The following is an 8,158-nucleotide window of genomic DNA, read 5'->3' on the forward strand; positions in this document are numbered from 1 at the left end:
ACATTAAATTTTCTATTTGTATTGCTTGAATTTATCGATAAGAGTTTGCATTTTGAAGAAAACTATTATGCTTTGGCAAGCAATGTTCAAATTTAGAACTATTACACATACACACACACACAAATGAATTTTAAGGATAAATATTTTTTAATCTTCTTAATATTCTTTTGAAATTATTTTGGTTTGACTAATTCACATGGGGCACATGGAATGAGATTTAAATAGAGAGGTTATGTTCGAGAAAATATAAAAAGCATTTAATATATAATGCTACTAATCCGGAAATTCATACATTTGGTATAATGCAACCTCTATTTTCAGAATATCAGAAACAAATTAAAGCTTACCTTTGCCTTCATTGCGAACATAAGAAGTCTCAACAACAATTCTGTGATTCCGAACTCTCAATCTACTATTTTCTTTTGGCATTTTAAGTTATATGAAAGAAAAAAAATATCACGACGATAACAGAAAACTTGACATAATCTTGTATAACCTAACCCGACCCGACGTGGTTCTGACGCGAGACACATCATCTGCCCCCTTGGGGCCACATGTGGAAAATCCGATCGGGCCCAGATCGGAACTCTGGAATAAGTTGGGCAATTTTTGCACGGGTAGATGAGTCAAATATTATTATATGATGAAATTTATGAAGTTCTTTTATTTTCAATTATTACTTAAGAACACTAGCTTTTTCGATTTAATGTAGAGTTAGAATTATCAAATCTGTTGACTAGAAATGGATTACAGTATGCACAAAATTGTAATGTTTTTAGATTATGAGCATAAAATATGTGATACAATCGATTCTTCTATTGAAACTTTGATTCTGTATTAATAATAAATTCATTACAGACATACATTAAGGACAAATTTCCATAACATGAATTTCAGAATCAAGTAGTACAATCAAAATGCAAAATGCCAATTTTGTAGGGATACCAGCAAGAGCTAGTTACTCAACTGCGCATGCGTCGCATTCGGCATTTAATTGGTTTCGCGCGAAGTTTAAAATGCTAAATAAAGTTATTCTTCTTTTTTATTATAAACAATGACATTTTAAGTTAAAAAATGTCTATTAGGTCAAAATTAATAACTAGTAATAAAAATTAATTAAATGCATATTCTGTAAATAATATTTAAAATAAAATTACAGCAAAATGTAGGAAATCTTTTTGCTAAAAAAGTTTTTCTCATGTGTAAAGAAGTTTTTTGGGAAAAATTTTTTTAAGAAATTAAAATTGTTAAATAAAATATTTTTGGTTATCTTCCATTTTTTCATAGAAAACTAACCTTTTCCTCGAAACTGATACCATCAACAAAAATCTTACCTTTTCAAAAGTATAATTAAATTTTGTAGTCAGAAACCTCTTGTTTTCGTGCATATCGTACTTTAATTTTAAATTAAAAGAACTTAATTGGAAATTCAAAATATTAAGGCGGGCTTCGAAAAGAGAGGACCATTCAATAATTTCGAGTTTACTTATATTAAATCTCCATTCGTGAAATTCACGAATGGATTATAACGAGACTGATCGTGTACCAATCGAGCACTGATGGGTCACCGATCGGTTGTCCCTAACTAGCCCCGATCTGTGCGTGTGTTTCATCCGCGATCTGGCTTCGACCAGGTTTCCCGATCGGGACCCGATCTGGAGTGGTCTGGTTCCGATCGGGGCTAGAGCGCACGTTTAAAGTGAGCTCAAGACCATTTTAGAAATACCTATGGGCTCTCTATTTCGGATTTCCGAGGTCAATAACCATCATTGAGAAAATCCAAGTTTTCAAAACTGATAAAAAAAAAAGCGGACTTTTGAACAAATTTGATGTATTTTTAATCACTGAGCATCTTCAAAGAACATAAAAGCGGCATAAATTTGTAGTCTTCTTGAAGAAATAGCAGGTCCAAGAATAAAGATTTCTTAGGTCGATGCTTTTGGTGGAAATATAAATTATCTCATATGTCGAAAACTTGGTTCTCTCGTTATCTACATGTACGTTAGGGTCCCTCAAAAATGAAAATAAATTTTCCTTTGTCTCACCCCTCTATTTTCTTCCATTTGGTGTAAAAATATTTGTGGAATATTATATAAATGAAAAAAGATTTATCCAAGGCCTTTTAATGCGAAGGAGTGTTATTTTTTTTGTAGACATGACAAATAAGTTACGTAAAAGCAATAATTGTAGATTTAAGGCCGAAAGTGTCTAAAGTGTATAAAAGAGCATATTATACATTTTTAACCACCTGAGAAGGTTGAGTTTTATCTTTTAAGCTTAGTATTCTGAATCAAATTAATTACAATTTATTTTCAGATATACCTGCAATCATTTTATTTTCTTCATTGTTTCTTATCCGTGACTCATTTGTCATTTTCGAACAATGAAGTAATAAAAACAAATACGTCTTAGCGTTATAATAAAATCTCCCTATAAAAGAAATCAGTTGTAATTTACGAAACATTATAGACTCTTTAAACAATAATATCGAGATTCCAGAAACCTTGATTCTTTTGAATTTATTATCAATATTATATGTACGAAAGAGATTTTACATATTCACATCATTTTTTGAAAAATGTGAAATATTATTAAAATTAGGGCGGATAATAAGAATTTTAAAATGTTAAATGAACTGTGGAAAACATCGCATATATGCTGTGAACGTATTTATTTGGAACTTGATTTGAGTGGTATAATATTAAAATAGTTTATAACAATATACAAGTTACTATTATTTCTAAATTGGATAAATATCCTGCAAACAGTTAATAACTGTATTAACTACCAATAAACAATTAAGCGAGAGAGAGAGCGAAAAACATAAGTCTATATATGTCATAAGTTTATAATCTGCATAGACTGATTTCATTCTTTTAACGTAAAAATCAGACGCACTTATCTGATAAGAATAAAATTATAACAAATTTTTTATAAATTTAGAAATGTCATGTATGTTACAAGTTTCGTAATTTAAAGTTCGTCCAAATTTCGGTTTCTTAAATTTTCATGTGATTAAAATTTAATTGGAAATTTAGACAGGCTAATCCTGATTCTCTCAACACATCGAAATTTTAGAGTTTAACCAAATATTTTTTTTTAGTTTTATCAGTTTGAAGAAAATTAACTGCTTCGAGGAGTGACAAAAAAAATGCACTCGTATTAGCCGATTACGTTTTTTTTTCATCTTAGGTAATTTTATCGTATTGAAGACAACTTGTATGTAAGAACATACTTTTACAGCATTTAAGATGTTTGATTGACTAACTGATAACCTTTTTTTTACTTACTATGGTTCTTATAATGTTTATTTTTTATTTTTTTGTAATAATCTTTATATTTGAATCTTGATATCACTGCTTTTTGAGATAACTTAATTTACGTTACCTTCAAAAGAAGCAGAAGCCATTTAATAGAATAGCTTTCGAAGATTAAAAAAATATCTAAACACATTTTCGTACAAAATAATTCTGTAAAGAGATATTTGAATAAAAGTTTCGTCTTATGCATTTGATGCTAGGCTATGACCCCCTTTGTGCAGTTGTCTTGGATTTTAATTAGCACACTTAAAAATACCTAATGTTTTCAGATCAAAATTTTAGTACAAATTAGTTTTAAAGAAAATTTAGAAATAGTAGAAAGCGCGTTTGAATAATCCTATTTGATGTTTTAGAAGTGTCAAAAAAATTGCAGTGACAAAATTATACATAATTAAAATGAAAATAAATTTGTAAACAAATAAGTCTGTCCAAACTTTTGTCAAATTGAAACTATACGATTTTGGTTAAAATGAGAATTTACCGTATAGAAACTCGACAAAATCATAGGAAAAGAGTCCAAGTTTTAGAAATCATACTAATAATCTTTTACGATTTTTAAGCAAACTAACAACATTGAAACCCTTCATTAGGCCTCCCTTCGATAACCCTTCCGATAATAGACGCTGCGCCGCAGGTGGGTGTAACAGGAGCTGCGCGGGGTACGCGGGATCTGCGGCTATCACTCAGGCGAGCACTACGGACGGTGGTAGAGTCAGGACGCTCTTATGTGTGGACGGCTAGTATCTTTAGAGCTCGTATCTTTGGATTTCGTGTTAAAATAATGATAGGGACAAATAAACGTAGAAAGAGCTACAAAATATCATGAGGATCAATACTACTGCATTATGATATGAATGTTTTCAGTTTATTTTCATATTTTATTGTTATAGGAATACAAATTCAATATGATTTTTTTATGTGCCTCTTTGCATTACGCAAGTCTACCTAAAAAAATCTGCCTGCTACGCGGGTAAATTCTCATGGCGCGCTGCAGGCGCAGCTCGCAAGTTTGAGCGCGCCTCGGGCGCGCGACTGTTGGTTCTCGCGCTTCGCGCTCGATGATGTATTTATCTCGCGCTTCGCACTCGATTATGTATTTACCTCGCACTACGCGCTCTGTCTTTATATTTTCGCACATTCTTGCGCAAAACTTTTAAGATTAAGACTCAAAACATCCACCACTGTAATTTTGAAATTGTGAATTCTCTTTCGTTAAAAGAGCTTAGCTCGAGAATTTGAGCGCGCCTACGACACGCGACTGATGGCAATCGCACTCCGCGCTTGGTCTTTGCATTTCTCCCGCATTCTTTCAAAATCAAAGGTCAACGAACTCGCGCTCGATCTTCCTATATTCCTTACACTTGTGCACATAATTTTTTAAAGTGAAGGTCAAAACTTGGACAACAGTAATTTGGCGATAGTGACTTCTTTTTTGTTAACGCTCCTTCGGCTTTAACGAATACATTCTCATCACGTATCTCGTGGTTCGCACTTGAATTTTTATTTCAACTTGTATAGTATTTCCATAAATGTATATTATTACAATTCATAAGATACAACTGAATTTACTCATTTCCAATTTTATTTTTATGATTTAAACTTAGCACATATACGGTCTACATATCAGCATTACCTTTTTTTAACTTCTAAATTAAATCCCTAACTCAGTGACCCACAAAACTTTGATTAATGAGGGTATGGGGGCAGGGGAATTTCTTAAAAAAGCGGTTCAACCAAATTAAAAAAAAAGTTGTATCCTCAAACAGAGAAAAGATTCACTTTCAATCAAACAGAAACATTTTCATCCAAGAAAGATGAAATTTCTACAAAAACCGAGGAATTTTTAAACAAAAAAAAATTTTTTTAAATATAAAGTCTTTTATGGATGAAAATTCATCCATAAAAGACTTTATTTTGACATTTTAACAACAAAATATAAGTTTTCAACAAGAAGTGAATCTTCCACGAAAACTATACTTGAATTTTTAACCCAAACATACGATCCTTCAAAGAAACAGTTGAAATTTTAAAGAAAAAGGGAAATGTTTTGAAGAAAATGTTTAAATTTTTATACAAACAGCTGGATTTCTATCCAAGAAAGATGTCATTTCTACTAAAATAAATTTCTAAATCAAACAGACAAATCATCAACAAAAAAAGATTAATTTTGATCGAAAAAAAATTTCAGTTTCACTTTTCGGCTTAAGAATATGATTTTTAAATGAGAAAGAAATTTTCTATGAGACTAGTTGCATTACTTGCCCAAAAATATGAATTTTTAAAAAAGAAGAAAAAAACTTTGAAACGAAATTCCTGAATTTTAAACCAAACCGTTGCATTTTTATCGAAGAAAGATGCAGTTTCTGGTCAAATAGATGATTTTTTAAAATAAAAAGACAAATTTGCGAAAAATAGTTGAATTTTCAACCAAAAAAGATTTAAGTTTGACTTTTTAGCATTGAAATATGAGATTTAAAAATAAGTCAATTTTCTATTAAACTATTTGAACTTTCAACACAAAAATTCAATTTTCAACCAAACAGAATTTCTTCAAGAAAATTAATGAATTTTCAAAGAAATAATAAAATTTATAACTAAAAAGGTAATATTGTGGAGAAAACCACTGAAAAAAATAATTACAAAACAAACAAATCACTAACAATAATATTATCCCAGGTTTACCACAAAACTTTATTTTTAATTTTCTCTAATTTCCCACCGCCCAATTTTTCATTTTTTCTGACCATATTAATAATAAAAGAGCAAAATCGCAAACTTGTACAATTTTTAACCCAGAATATTTTATAAACTAAATAAAATAATTTCAAATTAAAATTGAAAATATTTCAAATTTATTCTACTTGACAGTTTCCCTAACCAATAAAATTTCCTGATTTTAAAAAAAATTGTTGTTAGCTAGGTTCGTTCTTACTTACCAGGTTTGTTTAATGCATGATTTTCCGAAAAATTTGGTACAAGAATAACAAACCATAACAAAATGTTTCGAACATTTAATTGAATTCAGAAAATTTGAAATGAGCTTAGAAAAATTAAAGGGAATTAAAAAAAATTTGATGAAATGCCTAAGAATTCATGGTGAGGTCAAAAGACTTCAGGATGAATTAAATAAAAACTTATAAAAAATGCACTGAATAAAGTAGAATTAAGAAAATTTGGAAGAATTCAGAGTGAATTCTAAAAAATAATTTCGAATCTCTTCAAATCTTTGACACTCTACTAATTTCTAACAAAAAAGTGAATAATGACTACAAAACAATTCAAATGAATTAAAAATAATTTTAAAAATCGAAAAAATTCCATTGATTTCAGTTAAACTTGAGTGAATTTAGAGGAATTTGAGGGAAATGAAAAGGTATGCAAAAATGCATTGAATTGGGTTTCAAATGAGTTTAGAAAACTTAATGATAATTCAAAAGAGTTAGATATAATGCCTAAGAATTTAAGGTGATTTTGAAATACTTCATGCTGAATTAAACAAAAACTTTTTAAAAATCCATTGAATTCCGTAGAATTGAAATTAATAAAAAAAAATCTTTGGAAATTAAAAAATTTTCTGAAATATTTCCAACTGTTTTGATATTTTTCAAATCCCTCGAAAGTTTTTTGAGCCCCTAAAAACTTTTAGGATTTTGTTACGATACCTTCACATATTTAAAATCCTTTACAATCCTAATAAATTGTTAAAATCAATTGAAAATTTTATTGTGATCTTTAAAATAAAAATCCTAAAATATTTCAAATCCTTCCGTATATTTTTAAATTCCGTGACATTGCTCAAGCTCTAAAAATGCCATTGAATTAAATAGAACTGAGCAAATTTAGAAGAATTTAAGTCAATTAAAAAAATTCTAAAGAATTCCGTTGAATTAAAAGATTCCATGATAAATTAATAAGAATGCGGGGTAGAAATTAAAAAAAAAATCATCTGTTTAAATCTTAGAGACCCTACGTCGATTGAATAAATTCTTTCAAATCAACTAAAATATTATTAAATCCCATGCTATGAAATTTGGCGATATTTCCTGAAATTCTGAAAAATTTATTAAAATACCTTGAGATCTTTAAAAAAATCCTTACAATCATTGAAATTTTTGGAAACCTTACAGAATCCAGCGAAATCATTTAAATTCCTTCAAATTATTACAGACAATTTACAAGTTCTTCAGAATCATTTAAAATTCTCCAAAATACATTTCTGCTACCATTTAGGTATTTTAAATGTGTCGGAATTTTCCGAACATTTCTAACGGTGTAGGATATCAAAAAAAAATTTTGCATCGACAGATTTTCGAATAATGCATTTGTTTATTAAATTTACTTTTTGAAAAATATAAAATTTATCCACCAATTATGAATTTCGCTGAAATCATCATAAACTTCTCAATTAAAAAGACTAAAATCGAAAAAAACGAATTTTTCCGTCCACAGACGCCCGAATAATGCATTTGTTTGTTAAATTTGTTTTAAAAAATCATAAAATTTGTCAACTTATCATGAATGTTGTCGAATTTATTATAAAGATCCTAATTGAAAGTCTGATATCGAAACAAACAAGAATTTTTCCGTCTACTGTATACACAAGACTATATTTTAATTAAAAATAATAATTATTCGAGCACTAAATGGGGGATTCAAACTAATTACTGAAATAATGTTGATTTTAACCACGAGTCTCGATTTTATTTGCGAACTTGTTGCTGTTGTTGCACATACGAGGTAGTTCAATAAGTCCTTAGAATGACCAACATATGGCGCGCGAATCGCTCGAAATCATCTGTTTTCAGTCAGCACCACTCCCGACTAGATATATGGTGCAG

Source organism: Belonocnema kinseyi, chromosome 1 (assembly GCF_010883055.1).
Source record: "Belonocnema kinseyi isolate 2016_QV_RU_SX_M_011 chromosome 1, B_treatae_v1, whole genome shotgun sequence".
In the NCBI taxonomy this organism is placed as follows: Eukaryota; Metazoa; Arthropoda; class Insecta; order Hymenoptera; family Cynipidae; genus Belonocnema; species Belonocnema kinseyi.